Raw genomic sequence first — 19,230 nt, 5'->3', positions numbered from 1 at the left:
GAGACAGATTGGTCGAAAAAAAAGCAGACAGGCGCTGCTGAGATTCGAACTCAGGATCTCCTGTTTACTAGACAGGCGCTTTAACCAACTAAGCCACAGCACCTTTTTTGCATCTGGTCTCCTTTCCTTCCTCATGTAATCAATCAGAAGTGAAATCCACTTTTTTAAGGCTGGGCTTCTGTTGCAATATAACTTTTCAAAATGTTTTCCAATTGACTGAAACTCCATTGCACAAAACGAGCATGTCATTAATCGTCGATTTAGAGTGGACTGCATTGCCCAGTGTGTGCATTGAGGAGCACATGTTCGTCTTTACTGGGGAGCAAGTTTGCACTCATTAATGTGGCAAAACATTCAAATCCGTAAGTGGGTGAACATTAAAGTCCTAGATGCTGCAAATCTCTATATCTGGATACGGAATGACTGAAAAAAGTTATGTCTCCAGTGTCAAAATGTGTGTAATGCACTAGTAATTCATTTCCTTTATTGACCAGTGAGGTAGCCATGTATGGAGGTGCTGTAGAGTGAAAATCAAGTTTCAAATGGGCAGTGATCCCTGTGCCTGGATAGCTCAGTCGGTAGAGCATCAGACTTTTAATCTGAGGGTCCAGGGTTCAAGTCCCTGTTCAGGCGTATCTTTGCTTCTTTTACAAAAAATTTAGCAGGAAATATGAATTGCTCATTCTAATATGTGCTATTTCTGATGGCATCGCAACCTTGGGCAATATGACTCTAAGGTAGTGGAGTCCAGAATTCTTGGATGCTTTGCCAACGTTTCAAGCCTGACTGTGCATCTAAATAGCATGAAATAACAATCTTTGTACAAAGTTTTAATATTGGGGAGACAGATTGGTCGAAAAAAAAGCAGACAGGCGCTGCTGAGATTCGAACTCAGGATCTCCTGTTTACTAGACAGGCGCTTTAACCAACTAAGCCACAGCACCTCTTTTGCATCTGATCTCCTGTCCTTCCTCATGTAATCATTTAGAAGTGAAATCCACTTTTTTTAAGGCTGGGCTTCTGTTGCAATATAACTTTACAAAATGTTTTCCAATTGACTGAAACTCCATTGCACAAAACGAGCATGTCATTAATCGTCGATTTAGAGTGGACTGCATTGCCCAGTGTGTGCATTGAGGAGCACATGTTCGTCTTTACTGGGGAGCAAGTTTGCACTCATGAATGTGGCAAAACATTCAAATCCGTAAGTGGGTGAACATTAAAGTCCTAGATGCTGCAAATCTCTATATCTGGATACGGAATGACTGAAAAAAGTTATGTCTCCAGTGTCAAAATGTGTGTAATGCACTAGTAATTCATTTCCTTTATTGACCAGTGAGGTAGCCATGTATGGAGGTGCTGTAGAGTGAAAATCAAGTTTCAAATGGCAGTGATCCATCTGCCTGGATAGCTCAGTCGGTAGAGCATCAGACTTTTAATCTGAGGGTCCAGGGTTCAAGTCCCTGTTCAGGCGTACCTTTGCTTCTTTTACAAAAAATTAAGCAGGAAATATGAATTGCTCATTCTAATATGTGCTATTTCTGATGGCATCGCAACCTTGGGCAATATGACTCTAAGGTAGTGGAGTCCAGAGTTCTTGGATGCTTTGCCAACATATCAAGCCTGACTGTGCTTCTAAATAGCATGAAATAGCAATCTTTGTACAAAGTTTTAATATTGGGGAGACAGATTGGTCGAAAAAAAGCAGACAGGCGCTGCTGAGATTCGAACTCAGGATCTCCTGTTTACTAGACAGGTGCTTTAACCAACTAAGCCACAGCACCTTTTTTGCATCTGGTCTCCTTTCCTTCCTCCTGTAATCATTTAGAAGTGAAATCCACTTTTTTAAGGCTGGACTTCTGTTGCAATATAACTTTTCAAAATGTTTTCCAATTGACTGAAACTCCATTGCACAAAACGAGCATGTCATTAATCGTCGATTTAGAGTGGACTGCATTGCCCAGTGTGTGCATTGAGGAGCACATGTTCGTCTTTACTGGGGAGTAAGTTTGCACTCATGAATGTGGCAAAACATTCAAATCCGTAAGTGGGTGAACATTAAAGTCCTAGATGCTGCAAATCTCTATATCTGGATACGGAATGACTGAAAAAAGTTATGTCTCCAGTGTCAAAATGTGTGTAATGCACTAGTAATTCATTTCCTTTATTGACCAGTGAGGTAGCCATGTATGGAGGTGCTGTAGAGTGAAAATCAAGTTTCAAATGGCAGTGATCCATCTGCCTGGATAGCTCAGTCGGTAGAGCATCAGACTTTTAATCTGAGGGTCCAGGGTTCAAGTCCCTGTTCAGGCGTACCTTTGCTTCTTTTACAAAAAATTAAGCAGGAAATATGAATTGCTCATTCTAATATGTGCTATTTCTGATGGCATCGCAACCTTGGGCAATATGACTCTAAGGTAGTGGAGTCCAGAGTTCTTGGATGCTTTGCCAACATATCAAGCCTGACTGTGCTTCTAAATAGCATGAAATAGCAATCTTTGTACAAAGTTTTAATATTGGGGAGACAGATTGGTCGAAAAAAAGCAGACAGGCGCTGCTGAGATTCGAACTCAGGATCTCCTGTTTACTAGACAGGTGCTTTAACCAACTAAGCCACAGCACCTTTTTTGCATCTGGTCTCCTTTCCTTCCTCCTGTAATCATTTAGAAGTGAAATCCACTTTTTTAAGGCTGGACTTCTGTTGCAATATAACTTTTCAAAATGTTTTCCAATTGACTGAAACTCCATTGCACAAAACGAGCATGTCATTAATCGTCGATTTAGAGTGGACTGCATTGCCCAGTGTGTGCATTGAGGAGCACATGTTCGTCTTTACTGGGGAGCAAGTTTGCACTCATTAATGTGGCAAAACATTCAAATCCGTAAGTGGGTGAACATTAAAGTCCTAGATGCTGCAAATCTCTATATCTGGATACGGAATGACTGAAAAAAGTTATGTCTCCAGTGTCAAAATGTGTGTAATGCACTAGTAATTCATTTCCTTTATTGACCAGTGAGGTAGCCATGTATGGAGGTGCTGTAGAGTGAAAATCAAGTTTCAAATGGCAGTGATCCATCTGCCTGGATAGCTCAGTAGGTAGGGCATCAGACTTTTAATCTGAGGGTCCAGGGTTCAAGTCCCTGTTCAGGCGTACCTTTGCTTCTTTTCCAAAAAATTAAGCAGGAAATATGAATTGCTCATTCTAATATGTGCTATTTCTGATGGCATCGCAACCTTGGGCAATATGACTCTAAGGTAGTGGAGTCCAGAGTTCTTGGATGCTTTGCCAACATTTCAAGCCTGACTGTGCTTCTAAATAGCATGAAACAGCAATCTTTGTACAAAGTTTTAATATTGGGGAGACAGATTGGTCGAAAAAAAAGCAGACAGGCGCTGCTGAGATTCAAACTCAGGATCTCCTGTTTACTAGACAGGCGCTTTAACCAACTAAGCCACAGCACCTTTTTTGCATCTGGTCTCCTTTCCTTCCTCATGTAATCATTTAGAAGTGAAATCCACTTTTTTAAGGCTGGGCTTCTGTTGCAATATAACTTTTCAAAATGTTTTCCAATTGACTGAAACTCCATTGCACAAAACGAGCATGTCATTAATCGTCGATTTAGAGTGGACTGCATTGCCCAGTGTGTGCATTGAGGAGCACATGTTCGTCTTTACTGGGGAGCAAGTTTGCACTCATGAATGTGGCAAAACATTCAAATCCGTAAGTGGGTGAACATTAAAGTCCTAGATGCTGCAAATCTCTATATCTGGATACGGAATGACTGAAAAAAGTTATGTCTCCAGTGTCAAAATGTGTGTAATGCACTAGTAATTCATTTCCTTTATTGACCAGTGAGGTAGCCATGTATGGAGGTGCTGTAGAGTGAAAATCAAGTTTCAAATGGGCAGTGATCCCTGTGCCTGGATAGCTCAGTCGGTAGAGCATCAGACTTTTAATCTGAGGGTCCAGGGTTCAAGTCCCTGTTCAGGCGTACCTTTGCTTCTTTTACAAAAAATGAAGCAGGAAATATGAATTGCTCATTCTAATATGTGCTGTTTCTGATGGCATCGCAACCTTGGGCAATATGACTCTAAGGTAGTGGAGTCCAGAGTTCTTGGATGCTTTGCCAACATTTCAAGCCTGACTGTGCTTCTAAATAGCATGAAATAGCAGTCTTTGTACAAAGTTTTAATATTGGGGAGACAGATTGGTCGAAAAAAAAGCAGACAGGCGCTGCTGAGATTCGAACTCAGGATCTCCTGTTTACTAGACAGGCGCTTTAACCAACTAAGCCACAGCACCTTTTTTGCATCTGGTCTCCTTTCCTTCCTCATGTAATCAATCAGAAGTGAAATCCACTTTTTTAAGGCTGGGCTTCTGTTGCAATATAACTTTTCAAAATGTTTTCCAATTGACTGAAACTCCATTGCACAAAACGAGCATGTCATTAATCGTCGATTTAGAGTGGACTACATTGCCCAGTGTGTGCATTGAGGAGCACATGTTCGTCTTTACTGGGGAGCAAGTTTGCACTCATGAATGTGGCAAAACATTCAAATCCGTTAGTGGGTGAACATTAAAGTCCTAGATGCTGCAAATCTCTATATCTGGATACGGAATGACTGAAAAAAGTTATGTCTCCAGTGTCAAAATGTGTGTAATGCACTAGTAATTCATTTCCTTTATTGACCAGTGAGGTAGCCATGTATGGAGGTGCTGTAGAGTGAAAATCAAGTTTCAAATGGGCAGTGATCCTTGTGCCTGGATAGCTCAGTCGGTAGAGCATCAGACTTTTAATCTGAGGGTCCAGGGTTCAAGTCCCTGTTCAGGCGTACCTTTGCTTCTTTTACAAAAAATTAAGCAGGAAATATGAATTGCTCATTCTAATATGTGCTATTTCTGATGGCATCGCAACCTTGGGCAATATGACTCTAAGGTAGTGGAGTCCAGAATTCTTGGATGCTTTGCCAACATTTCAAGCCTGACTGTGCTTCTAAATAGCATGAAATAACAATCTTTGTACAAAGTTTTAATATTGGGGAGACAGATTGGTCGAAAAAAAAGCAGACAGGCGCTGCTGAGATTCGAACTCAGGATCTCCTGTTTACTAGACAGGCGCTTTAACCAACTAAGCCACAGCACCTTTTTTGCATCTGGTCTCCTTTCCTTCCTCATGTAATCATTTAGAAGTGAAATCCACTTTTTTAACGCTGGGCTTCTGTTGCAATATAACTTTTCAAAATGTTTTCCAATTGACTGAAACTCCATTGCACAAAACGAGCATGTCATTAATCGTCGATTTAGAGTGGACTGCATTGCCCAGTGTGTGCATTGAGGAGCACATGTTCGTCTTTACTGGGGAGCAAGTTTGCACTCATGAATGTGGCAAAACATTCAAATCCGTAAGTGGGTGAACATTAAAGTCCTAGATGCTGCAAATCTCTATATCTGGATACGGAATGACTGAAAAAAGTTATGTCTCCAGTGTCAAAATGTGTGTAATGCACTAGTAATTCATTTCCTTTATTGACCAGTGAGGTAGCCATGTATGGAGGTGCTGTAGAGTGAAAATCAAGTTTCAAATGGGCAGTGATCCTTGTGCCTGGATAGCTCAGTCGGTAGAGCATCAGACTTTTAATCTGAGGGTCCAGGGTTCAAGTCCCTGTTCAGGCGTATCTTTGCTTCTTTTACAAAAAATTAAGCAGGAAATATGAATTGCTCATTCTAATATGTGCTATTTCTGATGGCATCGCAACCTTGGGCAATATGACTCTAAGGTAGTGGAGTCCAGAGTTCTTGGATGCTTTGCCAACATTTCAAGCCTGACTGTGCTTCTAAATAGCATGAAATAACAATCTTTGTACAAAGTTTTAATATTGGGGAGACAGATTGGTCGAAAAAAAAGCAGACAGGCGCTGCTGAGATTTGAACTCAGGATCTCCTGTTTACTAGACAGGCGCTTTAACCAACTAAGCCACAGCACCTCTTTTGCATCTGATCTCCTTTCCTTCCTCATGTAATCATTTAGAAGTGAAATCCACTTTTTTTAAGGCTGGGCTTCTGTTGCAATATAACTTTACAAAATGTTTTCCAATTGACTGAAACTCCATTGCACAAAACGAGCATGTCATTAATCGTTGATTTAGAGTGGACTGCATTGCCCAGTGTGTGTATTGAGGAGCACATGTTCGCCTTTACTGGGGAGCAAGTTTTCACTCATGAATGTGCCAAAACATTCAAATCCGTAAGTGGGTGAACATTAAAGTCCTAGATGCTGCAAATCTCTATATCTGGATACGGAATGACTGAAAAAAGTTATGTCTCCAGTGTCAAAATGTGTGTAATGCACTAGTAATTCATTTCCTTTATTGACCAGTGAGGTAGCCATGTATGGAGGTGCTGTAGAGTGAAAATCAAGTTTCAAATGGGCAGTGATCCCTGTGCCTGGATAGCTCAGTCGGTAGAGCATCAGACTTTTAATCTGAGGGTCCAGGGTTCAAGTCCCTGTTCAGGTGTACCTTTGCTTCTTTTACAAAAAATGAAGCAGGAAATATGAATTGCTCATTCTAATATGTGCTGTTTCTGATGGCATCGCAACCTTGGGCAATATGACTCTAAGGTAGTGGAGTCCAGAGTTCTTGGATGCTTTGCCAACATTTCAAGCCTGACTGTGCTTCTAAATAGCATGAAATAGCAGTCTGTGTACAAAGTTTTAATATTGGGGAGACAGATTGGTCGAAAAAAAAGCAGACAGGCGCTGCTGAGATTCGAACTCAGGATCTCCTGTTTACTAGACAGGCGCTTTAACCAACTAAGCCACAGCACCTTTTTTGCATCTGGTCTCCTTTCCTTCCTCATGTAATCAATCAGAAGTGAAATCCACTTTTTTAAGGCTGGGCTTCTGTTGCAATATAACTTTTCAAAATGTTTTCCAATTGACTGAAACTCCATTGCACAAAACGAGCATGTCATTAATCGTCGATTTAGAGTGGACTGCATTGCCCAGTGTGTGCATTGAGGAGCACATGTTCGTCTTTACTGGGGAGCAAGTTTGCACTCATTAATGTGGCAAAACATTCAAATCCGTAAGTGGGTGAACATTAAAGTCCTAGATGCTGCAAATCTCTATATCTGGATACGGAATGACTGAAAAAAGTTATGTCTCCAGTGTCAAAATGTGTGTAATGCACTAGTAATTCATTTCCTTTATTGACCAGTGAGGTAGCCATGTATGGAGGTGCTGTAGAGTGAAAATCAAGTTTCAAATGGGCAGTGATCCCTGTGCCTGGATAGCTCAGTCGGTAGAGCATCAGACTTTTAATCTGAGGGTCCAGGGTTCAAGTCCCTGTTCAGGCGTATCTTTGCTTCTTTTACAAAAAATTTAGCAGGAAATATGAATTGCTCATTCTAATATGTGCTATTTCTGATGGCATCGCAACCTTGGGCAATATGACTCTAAGGTAGTGGAGTCCAGAATTCTTGGATGCTTTGCCAACGTTTCAAGCCTGACTGTGCATCTAAATAGCATGAAATAACAATCTTTGTACAAAGTTTTAATATTGGGGAGACAGATTGGTCGAAAAAAAAGCAGACAGGCGCTGCTGAGATTCGAACTCAGGATCTCCTGTTTACTAGACAGGCGCTTTAACCAACTAAGCCACAGCACCTCTTTTGCATCTGATCTCCTGTCCTTCCTCATGTAATCATTTAGAAGTGAAATCCACTTTTTTTAAGGCTGGGCTTCTGTTGCAATATAACTTTACAAAATGTTTTCCAATTGACTGAAACTCCATTGCACAAAACGAGCATGTCATTAATCGTCGATTTAGAGTGGACTGCATTGCCCAGTGTGTGCATTGAGGAGCACATGTTCGTCTTTACTGGGGAGCAAGTTTGCACTCATGAATGTGGCAAAACATTCAAATCCGTAAGTGGGTGAACATTAAAGTCCTAGATGCTGCAAATCTCTATATCTGGATAAGGAATGACTGAAAAAAGTTATGTCTCCAGTGTCAAAATGTGTGTAATGCACTAGTAATTCATTTCCTTTATTGACCAGTGAGGTAGCCATGTATGGAGGTGCTGTAGAGTGAAAATCAAGTTTCAAATGGGCAGTGATCCTTGTGCCTGGATAGCTCAGTCGGTAGAGCATCAGACTTTTAATCTGAGGGTCCAGGGTTCAAGTCCCTGTTCAGGCGTACCTTTGCTTCTTTTACAAAAAATTAAGCAGGAAATATGAATTGCTCATTCTAATATGTGCTATTTCTGATGGCATCGCAACCTTGGGCAATATGACTCTAAGGTAGTGGAGTCCAGAATTCTTGGATGCTTTGCCAACATTTCAAGCCTGACTGTGCTTCTAAATAGCATGAAATAACAATCTTTGTACAAAGTTTTAATATTGGGGAGACAGATTGGTCGAAAAAAAAGCAGACAGGCGCTGCTGAGATTCGAACTCAGGATCTCCTGTTTACTAGACAGGCGCTTTAACCAACTAAGCCACAGCACCTTTTTTGCATCTGGTCTCCTTTCCTTCCTCATGTAATCATTTAGAAGTGAAATCCACTTTTTTAACGCTGGGCTTCTGTTGCAATATAACTTTTCAAAATGTTTTCCAATTGACTGAAACTTCATTGCACAAAACGAGCATGTCATTAATCGTCGATTTAGAGTGGACTGCATTGCCCAGTGTGTGCATTGAGGAGCACATGTTCGTCTTTACTGGGGAGCAAGTTTGCACTCATGAATGTGGCAAAACATTCAAATCCGTAAGTGGGTGAACATTAAAGTCCTAGATGCTGCAAATCTCTATATCTGGATACGGAATGACTGAAAAAAGTTATGTCTCCAGTGTCAAAATGTGTGTAATGCACTAGTAATTCATTTCCTTTATTGACCAGTGAGGTAGCCATGTATGGAGGTGCTGTAGAGTGAAAATCAAGTTTCAAATGGGCAGTGATCCTTGTGCCTGGATAGCTCAGTCGGTAGAGCATCAGACTTTTAATCTGAGGGTCCAGGGTTCAAGTCCCTGTTCAGGCGTATCTTTGCTTCTTTTACAAAAAATTAAGCAGGAAATATGAATTGCTCATTCTAATATGTGCTATTTCTGATGGCATCGCAACCTTGGGCAATATGACTCTAAGGTAGTGGAGTCCAGAGTTCTTGGATGCTTTGCCAACATTTCAAGCCTGACTGTGCTTCTAAATAGCATGAAATAACAATCTTTGTACAAAGTTTTAATATTGGGGAGACAGATTGGTCGAAAAAAAAGCAGACAGGCGCTGCTGAGATTCGAACTCAGGATCTCCTGTTTACTAGACAGGCCCTTTAACCAACTAAGCCACAGCACCTCTTTTGCATCTGATCTCCTTTCCTTCCTCATGTAATCATTTAGAAGTGAAATCCACTTTTTTTAAGGCTGGGCTTCTGTTGCAATATAACTTTACAAAATGTTTTCCAATTGACTGAAACTCCATTGCACAAAACGAGCATGTCATTAATCGTTGATTTAGAGTGGACTGCATTGCCCAGTGTGTGTATTGAGGAGCACATGTTCGCCTTTACTGGGGAGCAAGTTTTCACTCATGAATGTGCCAAAACATTCAAATCCGTAAGTGGGTGAACATTAAAGTCCTAGATGCTGCAAATCTCTATATCTGGATACGGAATGACTGAAAAAAGTTATGTCTCCAGTGTCAAAATGTGTGTAATGCACTAGTAATTCATTTCCTTTATTGACCAGTGAGGTAGCCATGTATGGAGGTGCTGTAGAGTGAAAATCAAGTTTCAAATGGGCAGTGATCCCTGTGCCTGGATAGCTCAGTCGGTAGAGCATCAGACTTTTAATCTGAGGGTCCAGGGTTCAAGTCCCTGTTCAGGTGTACCTTTGCTTCTTTTACAAAAAATGAAGCAGGAAATATGAATTGCTCATTCTAATATGTGCTGTTTCTGATGGCATCGCAACCTTGGGCAATATGACTCTAAGGTAGTGGAGTCCAGAGTTCTTGGATGCTTTGCCAACATTTCAAGCCTGACTGTGCTTCTAAATAGCATGAAATAGCAGTCTTTGTACAAAGTTTTAATATTGGGGAGACAGATTGGTCGAAAAAAAAGCAGACAGGCGCTGCTGAGATTCGAACTCAGGATCTCCTGTTTACTAGACAGGCGCTTTAACCAACTAAGCCACAGCACCTTTTTTGCATCTGGTCTCCTTTCCTTCCTCATGTAATCAATCAGAAGTGAAATCCACTTTTTTAAGGCTGGGCTTCTGTTGCAATATAACTTTTCAAAATGTTTTCCAATTGACTGAAACTCCATTGCACAAAACGAGCATGTCATTAATCGTCGATTTAGAGTGGACTGCATTGCCCAGTGTGTGCATTGAGGAGCACATGTTCGTCTTTACTGGGGAGCAAGTTTGCACTCATGAATGTGGCAAAACATTCAAATCCGTAAGTGGGTGAACATTAAAGTCCTAGATGCTGCAAATCTCTATATCTGGATACGGAATGACTGAAAAAAGTTATGTCTCCAGTGTCAAAATGTGTGTAATGCACTAGTAATTCATTTCCTTTATTGACCAGTGAGGTAGCCTTGTATGGAGGTGCTGTAGAGTGAAAATCAAGTTTCAAATGGGCAGTGATCCTTGTGCCTGGATAGCTCAGTCGGTAGAGCATCAGACTTTTAATCTGAGGGTCCAGGGTTCAAGTCCCTGTTCAGGCGTACCTTTGCTTCTTTTACAAAAAATTAAGCAGGAAATATGAATTGCTCATTCTAATATGTGCTATTTCTGATGGCATCGCAACCTTGGGCAATATGACTCTAAGGTAGTGGAGTCCAGAGTTCTTGGATGCTTTGCCAACATTTCAAGCCTGACTGTGCTTCTAAATAGCATGAAACAGCAATCTTTGTACAAAGTTTTAATATTGGGGAGACAGATTGGTCGAAAAAAAAGCAGACAGGCGCTGCTGAGATTCGAACTCAGGATATCCTGTTTACTAGACAGGCGCTTTAACCAACTAAGCCACAGCACCTTTTTTGCATCTGGTCTCCTTTCCTTCCTCATGTAATCATTTAGAAGTGAAATCCACTTTTTTAAGGCTGGGCTTCTGTTGCAATATAACTTTTCAAAATGTTTTCCAATTGACTGAAACTCCATTGCACAAAACGAGCATGTCATTAATCGTCGATTTAGAGTGGACTGCATTGCCCAGTGTGTGCATTGAGGAGCACATGTTCGTCTTTACTGGGGAGCAAGTTTGCACTCATGAATGTGGCAAAACATTCAAATCCGTAAGTGGGTGAACAATAAAGTCCTAGATGCTGCAAATCTCTATATCTGGATAAGGAATGACTGAAAAAAGTTATGTCTCCAGTGTCAAAATGTGTGTAATGCACTAGTAATTCATTTCCTTTATTGACCAGTGAGGTAGCCATGTATGGAGGTGCTGTAGAGTGAAAATCAAGTTTCAAATGGCAGTGATCCATCTGCCTGGATAGCTCAGTTGGTAGAGCATCAGACTTTTAATCTGAGGGTCCAGGGTTCAAGTCCCTGTTCAGGCGTACCTTTGCTTCTTTTACAAAAAATTAAGCAGGAAATATGAATTGCTCATTCTAATATGTGCTATTTCTGATGGCATCGCAACCTTGGGCAATATGACTCTAAGGTAGTGGAGTCCAGAGTTCTTGGATGCTTTGCCAACATATCAAGCCTGACTGTGCTTCTAAATAGCATGAAATAGCAATCTTTGTACAAAGTTTTAATATTGGGGAGACAGATTGGTCGAAAAAAAGCAGACAGGCGCTGCTGAGATTCGAACTCAGGATCTCCTGTTTACTAGACAGGCGCTTTAACCAACTAAGCCACAGCACCTTTTTTGCATCTGGTCTCCTTTCCTTCCTCATGTAATCATTTAGAAGTGAAATCCACTTTTTTAAGGCTGGGCTTCTGTTGCAATATAACTTTTCAAAATGTTTTCCAATTGACTGAAACTCCATTGCACAAAACGAGCATGTCATTAATCGTCGATTTAGAGTGGACTGCATTGCCCAGTGTGTGCATTGAGGAGCACATGTTCGTCTTTACTGGGGAGCAAGTTTGCACTCATGAATGTGGCAAAACATTCAAATCCGTAAGTGGGTGAACATTAAAGTCCTAGATGCTGCAAATCTCTATATCTGGATACGGAATGACTGAAAAAAGTTATGTCTCCAGTGTCAAAATGTGTGTAATGCACTAGTAATTCATTTCCTTTATTGACCAGTGAGGTAGCCATGTATGGAGGTGCTGTAGAGTGAAAATCAAGTTTCAAATGGGCAGTGATCCCTGTGCCTGGATAGCTCAGTCGGTAGAGCATCAGACTTTTAATCTGAGGGTCCAGGGTTCAAGTCCCTGTTCAGGCGTACCTTTGCTTCTTTTACAAAAAATTAAGCAGGAAATATGAATTGCTCATTCTAATATGTGCTGTTTCTGATGGCATCGCAACCTTGGGCAATATGACTCTAAGGTAGTGGAGTCCAGAGTTCTTGGATGCTTTGCCAACATTTCAAGCCTGACTGTGCTTCTGAATAGCATGAAATAGCAATCTTTGTACAAAGTTTTAATATTGGGGAGACAGATTGGTCGAAAAAAAAGCAGACAGGCGCTGCTGAGATTCAAACTCAGGATCTCCTGTTTACTAGACAGGCGCTTTAACCAACTAAGCCACAGCACCCTTTTTGCATCTGGTCTCCTTTCCTTCCTCATGTAATCATTTAGAAGTGAAATCCACTTTTTTAAGGCTGGGCTTCTGTTGCAATATAACTTTTCAAAATGTTTTCCAATTGACTGAAACTCCATTGCACAAAACGAGCATGTCATTAATCGTCGATTTAGAGTGGACTGCATTGCCCAGTGTGTGCATTGAGGAGCACACGTTCGTCTTTACTGGGGAGCAAGTTTGCACTCATGAATGTGGCAAAACATTCAAATCCGTAAGTGGGTGAACATTAAAGTCCTAGATGCTGCAAATCTCTATATCTGGATACGGAATGACTGAAAAAAGTTATGTCTCCAGTGTCAAAATGTGTGTAATGCACTAGTAATTCATTTCCTTTATTGACCAGTGAGGTAGCCATGTATGGAGGTGCTGTAGAGTGAACATCAAGTTTCAAATGGGCAGTGATCCCTGTGCCTGGATAGCTCAGTCGGTAGAGCATCAGACTTTTAATCTGAGGGTCCAGGGTTCAAGTCCCTGTTCAGGCTTACCTTTGCTTCTTTTACAAAAAATTAAGCAGGAAATATGAATTGCTCATTCTAATATGTGCTATTTCTGATGGCATCGCAACCTTGGGCAATATGACTCTAAGGTAGTGGAGTCCAGAGTTCTTGGATGCTTTGCCAACATATCAAGCCTGACTGTGCATCTAAATAGCATGAAATAGCAATCTTTGTACAAAGTTTTAATATTGGGGAGACAGATTGGTCGAAAAAAAGCAGACAGGCGCTGCTGAGATTCGAACTCAGGATCTCCTGTTTACTAGACAGGCGCTTTAACCAACTAAGCCACAGCACCTTTTTTGCATCTGGTCTCCTTTCCTTCCTCATGTAATCATTTAGAAGTGAAATCCACTTTTTTAAGGCTGGGCTTCTGTTGCAATATAACTTTTCAAAATGTTTTCCAATTGACTGAAACTCCATTGCACAAAACGAGCATGTCATTAATCGTCGATTTAGAGTGGACTGCATTGCCCAGTGTGTGCATTGAGGAGCACATGTTCGTCTTTACTGGGGAGCAAGTTTGCACTCATGAATGTGGCAAAACATTCAAATCCGTAAGTGGGTGAACATTAAAGTCCTAGATGCTGCAAATCTCTATATCTGGATAAGGAATGACTGAAAAAAGTTATGTCTCCAGTGTCAAAATGTGTGTAATGCACTAGTAATTCATTTCCTTTATTGACCAGTGAGGTAGCCATGTATGGAGGTGCTGTAGAGTGAAAATCAAGTTTCAAATGGCAGTGATCCATCTGCCTGGATAGCTCAGTTGGTAGAGCATCAGACTTTTAATCTGAGGGTCCAGGGTTCAAGTCCCTGTTCAGGCGTACCTTTGCTTCTTTTACAAAAAATTAAGCAGGAAATATGAATTGCTCATTCTAATATGTGCTATTTCTGATGGCATCGCAACCTTGGGCAATATGACTCTAAGGTAGTGGAGTCCAGAGTTCTTGGATGCTTTGCCAACATATCAAGCCTGACTGTGCTTCTAAATAGCATGAAATAGCAATCTTTGTACAAAGTTTTAATATTGGGGAGACAGATTGGTCGAAAAAAAGCAGACAGGCGCTGCTGAGATTCGAACTCAGGATCTCCTGTTTACTAGACAGGCGCTTTAACCAACTAAGCCACAGCACCTTTTTTGCATCTGGTCTCCTTTCCTTCCTCATGTAATCATTTAGAAGTGAAATCCACTTTTTTAAGGCTGGGCTTCTGTTGCAATATAACTTTTCAAAATGTTTTCCAATTGACTGAAACTCCATTGCACAAAACGAGCATGTCATTAATCGTCGATTTAGAGTGGACTGCATTGCCCAGTGTGTGCATTGAGGAGCACATGTTCGTCTTTACTGGGGAGCAAGTTTGCACTCATTAATGTGGCAAAACATTCAAATCCGTAAGTGGGTGAACATTAAAGTCCTAGATGCTGCAAATCTCTATATCTGGATACGGAATGACTGAAAAAAGTTATGTCTCCAGTGTCAAAATGTGTGTAATGCACTAGTAATTCATTTCCTTTATTGACCAGTGAGGTAGCCATGTATGGAGGTGCTGTAGAGTGAAAATCAAGTTTCAAATGGGCAGTGATCCCTGTGCCTGGATAGCTCAGTCGGTAGAGCATCAGACTTTTAATCTGAGGGTCCAGGGTTCAAGTCCCTGTTCAGGCGTACCTTTGCTTCTTTTACAAAAAATTAAGCAGGAAATATGAATTGCTCATTCTAATATGTGCTATTTCTGATGGCATCGCAACCTTGGGCAATATGATTCTAAGGTAGTGGAGTCCAGAGTTCTTGGATGCTTTGCCAACATTTCAAGCCTGACTGTGCTTCTAAATAGCATGAAATAGCAATCTTTGTACAAAGTTTTAATATTGGGGAGACAGATTGGTCGAAAAAAAAGCAGACAGGCGCTGCTGAGATTCGAACTCAGGATCTCCTGTTTACTAGACAGGCGCTTTAACCAACTAAGCCACAGCACCTTTTTTGCATCTGGTCTCCTTTCCTTCCTCATGTAATCATTTAGAAGTGAAATCCACTTTTTTAAGGCTGGGCTTCTGTTGCAATATAACTTTTCAAAATGTTTTCCAATTGACTGAAACTCCATTGCACAAAACGAGCATGTCATTAATCGTCGATTTAGAGTGGACTGCATTGCCCAGTGTGTGCATTGAGGAGCACATGTTCGTCTTTACTGGGGAGTAAGTTTGCACTCATGAATGTGGCAAAACATTCAAATCCGTAAGTGGGTGAACATTAAAGTCCTAGATGCTGCAAATCTCTATATCTGGATACGGAATGACTGAAAAAAGTTATGTCTCCAGTGTCAAAATGTGTGTAATGCACTAGTAATTCATTTCCTTTATTGACCAGTGAGGTAGCCATGTATGGAGGTGCTGTAGAGTGAAAATCAAGTTTCAAATGGCAGTGATCCATCTGCCTGGATAGCTCAGTCGGTAGAGCATCAGACTTTTAATCTGAGGGTCCAGGGTTCAAGTCCCTGTTCAGGCGTACCTTTGCTTCTTTTACAAAAAATTAAGCAGGAAATATGAATTGCTCATTCTAATATGTGCTATTTCTGATGGCATCGCAACCTTGGGCAATATGACTCTAAGGTAGTGGAGTCCAGAGTTCTTGGATGCTTTGCCAACATATCAAGCCTGACTGTGCTTCTAAATAGCATGAAATAGCAATCTTTGTACAAAGTTTTAATATTGGGGAGACAGATTGGTCGAAAAAAAGCAGACAGGCGCTGCTGAGATTCGAACTCAGGATCTCCTGTTTACTAGACAGGTGCTTTAACCAACTAAGCCACAGCACCTTTTTTGCATCTGGTCTCCTTTCCTTCCTCCTGTAATCATTTAGAAGTGAAATCCACTTTTTTAAGGCTGGACTTCTGTTGCAATATAACTTTTCAAAATGTTTTCCAATTGACTGAAACTCCATTGCACAAAACGAGCATGTCATTAATCGTCGATTTAGAGTGGACTGCATTGCCCAGTGTGTGCATTGAGGAGCACATGTTCGTCTTTACTGGGGAGCAAGTTTGCACTCATTAATGTGGCAAAACATTCAAATCCGTAAGTGGGTGAACATTAAAGTCCTAGATGCTGCAAATCTCTATATCTGGATACGGAATGACTGAAAAAAGTTATGTCTCCAGTGTCAAAATGTGTGTAATGCACTAGTAATTCATTTCCTTTATTGACCAGTGAGGTAGCCATGTATGGAGGTGCTGTAGAGTGAAAATCAAGTTTCAAATGGCAGTGATCCATCTGCCTGGATAGCTCAGTAGGTAGGGCATCAGACTTTTAATCTGAGGGTCCAGGGTTCAAGTCCCTGTTCAGGCGTACCTTTGCTTCTTTTCCAAAAAATTAAGCAGGAAATATGAATTGCTCATTCTAATATGTGCTATTTCTGATGGCATCGCAACCTTGGGCAATATGACTCTAAGGTAGTGGAGTCCAGAGTTCTTGGATGCTTTGCCAACATTTCAAGCCTGACTGTGCTTCTAAATAGCATGAAACAGCAATCTTTGTACAAAGTTTTAATATTGGGGAGACAGATTGGTCGAAAAAAAAGCAGACAGGCGCTGCTGAGATTCAAACTCAGGATCTCCTGTTTACTAGACAGGCGCTTTAACCAACTAAGCCACAGCACCTTTTTTGCATCTGGTCTCCTTTCCTTCCTCATGTAATCATTTAGAAGTGAAATCCACTTTTTTAAGGCTGGGCTTCTGTTGCAATATAACTTTTCAAAATGTTTTCCAATTGACTGAAACTCCATTGCACAAAACGAGCATGTCATTAATCGTCGATTTAGAGTGGACTGCATTGCCCAGTGTGTGCATTGAGGAGCACATGTTCGTCTTTACTGGGGAGCAAGTTTGCACTCATGAATGTGGCAAAACATTCAAATCCGTAAGTGGGTGAACATTAAAGTCCTAGATGCTGCAAATCTCTATATCTGGATACGGAATGACTGAAAAAAGTTATGTCTCCAGTGTCAAAATGTGTGTAATGCACTAGTAATTCATTTCCTTTATTGACCAGTGAGGTAGCCATGTATGGAGGTGCTGTAGAGTGAAAATCAAGTTTCAAATGGGCAGTGATCCCTGTGCCTGGATAGCTCAGTCGGTAGAGCATCAGACTTTTAATCTGAGGGTCCAGGGTTCAAGTCCCTGTTCAGGCGTACCTTTGCTTCTTTTACAAAAAATTAAGCAGGAAATATGAATTGCTCATTCTAATATGTGCTGTTTCTGATGGCATCGCAACCTTGGGCAATATGACTCTAAGGTAGTGGAGTCCAGAGTTCTTGGATGCTTTGCCAACATTTCAAGCCTGACTGTGCTTCTAAATAGCATGAAATAGCAGTCTTTGTACAAAGTTTTAATATTGGGGAGACAGATTGGTCGAAAAAAAAGCAGACAGGCGCTGCTGAGATTCGAACTCAGGATCTCCTGTTTACTAGACAGGCGCTTTAACCAACTAAGCCACAGCACCTTTTTTGCATCTGGTCTCCTTTCCTTCCTCATGTAATCAATCAGAAGTGAAATCCACTTTTTTAAGGCTGGGCTTCTGTTGCAATATAACTTTTCAAAATGTTTTCCAATTGACTGAAACTCCATTGCACAAAACGAGCATGTCATTAATCGTCGATTTAGAGTGGACTACATTGCCCAGTGTGTGCATTGAGGAGCACATGTTCGTCTTTACTGGGGAGCAAGTTTGCACTCATGAATGTGGCAAAACATTCAAATCCGTTAGTGGGTGAACATTAAAGTCCTAGATGCTGCAAATCTCTATATCTGGATACGGAATGACTGAAAAAAGTTATGTCTCCAGTGTCAAAATGTGTGTAATGCACTAGTAATTCATTTCCTTTATTGACCAGTGAGGTAGCCATGTATGGAGGTGCTGTAGAGTGAAAATCAAGTTTCAAATGGGCAGTGATCCTTGTGCCTGGATAGCTCAGTCGGTAGAGCATCAGACTTTTAATCTGAGGGTCCAGGGTTCAAGTCCCTGTTCAGGCGTACCTTTGCTTCTTTTACAAAAAATTAAGCAGGAAATATGAATTGCTCATTCTAATATGTGCTATTTCTGATGGCATCGCAACCTTGGGCAATATGACTCTAAGGTAGTGGAGTCCAGAATTCTTGGATGCTTTGCCAACATTTCAAGCCTGACTGTGCTTCTAAATAGCATGAAATAACAATCTTTGTACAAAGTTTTAATATTGGGGAGACAGATTGGTCGAAAAAAAAGCAGACAGGCGCTGCTGAGATTCGAACTCAGGATCTCCTGTTTACTAGACAGGCGCTTTAACCAACTAAGCCACAGCACCTTTTTTGCATCTGGTCTCCTTTCCTTCCTCATGTAATCATTTAGAAGTGAAATCCACTTTTTTAACGCTGGGCTTCTGTTGCAATATAACTTTTCAAAATGTTTTCCAATTGACTGAAACTCCATTGCACAAAACGAGCATGTCATTAATCGTCGATTTAGAGTGGACTGCATTGCCCAGTGTGTGCATTGAGGAGCACATGTTCGTCTTTACTGGGGAGCAAGTTTGCACTCATGAATGTGGCAAAACATTCAAATCCGTAAGTGGGTGAACATTAAAGTCCTAGATGCTGCAAATCTCTATATCTGGATACGGAATGACTGAAAAAAGTTATGTCTCCAGTGTCAAAATGTGTGTAATGCACTAGTAATTCATTTCCTTTATTGACCAGTGAGGTAGCCATGTATGGAGGTGCTGTAGAGTGAAAATCAAGTTTCAAATGGGCAGTGATCCTTGTGCCTGGATAGCTCAGTCGGTAGAGCATCAGACTTTTAATCTGAGGGTCCAGGGTTCAAGTCCCTGTTCAGGCGTATCTTTGCTTCTTTTACAAAAAATTAAGCAGGAAATATGAATTGCTCATTCTAATATGTGCTATTTCTGATGGCATCGCAACCTTGGGCAATATGACTCTAAG

The 19,230-nt window shown here is 41.0% G+C and overlaps 18 non-coding genes across 18 annotated transcripts; all 18 read left to right on the top strand.

Annotated features, from left to right (window-relative positions):
* Window positions 1–560: 560 nt before the first annotated feature.
* Window positions 561–633, top strand: TRNAK-UUU (transfer RNA lysine (anticodon UUU)). The gene has a single exon. It is a non-coding gene; the product is annotated as a tRNA-Lys (tRNA).
* Window positions 634–1,401: 768 nt separating this feature from the next.
* Window positions 1,402–1,474, top strand: TRNAK-UUU (transfer RNA lysine (anticodon UUU)). Its single transcript has one exon. It is a non-coding gene; the product is annotated as a tRNA-Lys (tRNA).
* Window positions 1,475–2,240: 766 nt separating this feature from the next.
* Window positions 2,241–2,313, top strand: TRNAK-UUU (transfer RNA lysine (anticodon UUU)). The gene has a single exon. It is a non-coding gene; the product is annotated as a tRNA-Lys (tRNA).
* A 1,607-nt stretch (window positions 2,314–3,920) lies between these two features.
* On the top strand, window positions 3,921–3,993 carry TRNAK-UUU (transfer RNA lysine (anticodon UUU)). The gene has a single exon. It is a non-coding gene; the product is annotated as a tRNA-Lys (tRNA).
* Window positions 3,994–4,761: 768 nt separating this feature from the next.
* On the top strand, window positions 4,762–4,834 carry TRNAK-UUU (transfer RNA lysine (anticodon UUU)). Its single transcript has one exon. It is a non-coding gene; the product is annotated as a tRNA-Lys (tRNA).
* Window positions 4,835–5,602: 768 nt separating this feature from the next.
* TRNAK-UUU (transfer RNA lysine (anticodon UUU)) lies at window positions 5,603–5,675 on the top strand. The gene has a single exon. It is a non-coding gene; the product is annotated as a tRNA-Lys (tRNA).
* A 1,610-nt stretch (window positions 5,676–7,285) lies between these two features.
* On the top strand, window positions 7,286–7,358 carry TRNAK-UUU (transfer RNA lysine (anticodon UUU)). Its single transcript has one exon. It is a non-coding gene; the product is annotated as a tRNA-Lys (tRNA).
* A 769-nt stretch (window positions 7,359–8,127) lies between these two features.
* TRNAK-UUU (transfer RNA lysine (anticodon UUU)) lies at window positions 8,128–8,200 on the top strand. Its single transcript has one exon. It is a non-coding gene; the product is annotated as a tRNA-Lys (tRNA).
* A 768-nt stretch (window positions 8,201–8,968) lies between these two features.
* On the top strand, window positions 8,969–9,041 carry TRNAK-UUU (transfer RNA lysine (anticodon UUU)). Its single transcript has one exon. It is a non-coding gene; the product is annotated as a tRNA-Lys (tRNA).
* A 1,610-nt stretch (window positions 9,042–10,651) lies between these two features.
* On the top strand, window positions 10,652–10,724 carry TRNAK-UUU (transfer RNA lysine (anticodon UUU)). The gene has a single exon. It is a non-coding gene; the product is annotated as a tRNA-Lys (tRNA).
* A 767-nt stretch (window positions 10,725–11,491) lies between these two features.
* TRNAK-UUU (transfer RNA lysine (anticodon UUU)) lies at window positions 11,492–11,564 on the top strand. Its single transcript has one exon. It is a non-coding gene; the product is annotated as a tRNA-Lys (tRNA).
* A 767-nt stretch (window positions 11,565–12,331) lies between these two features.
* TRNAK-UUU (transfer RNA lysine (anticodon UUU)) lies at window positions 12,332–12,404 on the top strand. The gene has a single exon. It is a non-coding gene; the product is annotated as a tRNA-Lys (tRNA).
* A 1,607-nt stretch (window positions 12,405–14,011) lies between these two features.
* TRNAK-UUU (transfer RNA lysine (anticodon UUU)) lies at window positions 14,012–14,084 on the top strand. Its single transcript has one exon. It is a non-coding gene; the product is annotated as a tRNA-Lys (tRNA).
* A 767-nt stretch (window positions 14,085–14,851) lies between these two features.
* Window positions 14,852–14,924, top strand: TRNAK-UUU (transfer RNA lysine (anticodon UUU)). Its single transcript has one exon. It is a non-coding gene; the product is annotated as a tRNA-Lys (tRNA).
* Window positions 14,925–15,691: 767 nt separating this feature from the next.
* On the top strand, window positions 15,692–15,764 carry TRNAK-UUU (transfer RNA lysine (anticodon UUU)). The gene has a single exon. It is a non-coding gene; the product is annotated as a tRNA-Lys (tRNA).
* A 1,607-nt stretch (window positions 15,765–17,371) lies between these two features.
* Window positions 17,372–17,444, top strand: TRNAK-UUU (transfer RNA lysine (anticodon UUU)). The gene has a single exon. It is a non-coding gene; the product is annotated as a tRNA-Lys (tRNA).
* Window positions 17,445–18,212: 768 nt separating this feature from the next.
* Window positions 18,213–18,285, top strand: TRNAK-UUU (transfer RNA lysine (anticodon UUU)). Its single transcript has one exon. It is a non-coding gene; the product is annotated as a tRNA-Lys (tRNA).
* A 768-nt stretch (window positions 18,286–19,053) lies between these two features.
* On the top strand, window positions 19,054–19,126 carry TRNAK-UUU (transfer RNA lysine (anticodon UUU)). Its single transcript has one exon. It is a non-coding gene; the product is annotated as a tRNA-Lys (tRNA).
* Window positions 19,127–19,230: the final 104 nt, after the last annotated feature.

The sequence above is a fragment of the Ambystoma mexicanum genome, unplaced genomic scaffold, assembly GCF_040938575.1.
Source record: "Ambystoma mexicanum isolate Mex_15411 unplaced genomic scaffold, UKY_AmexF1_1 Mex_scaf1, whole genome shotgun sequence".
Lineage (NCBI taxonomy): Eukaryota > Metazoa > Chordata > Amphibia > Caudata > Ambystomatidae > Ambystoma > Ambystoma mexicanum.
This window is presented reverse-complemented; position numbering and strand designations above follow the sequence as displayed.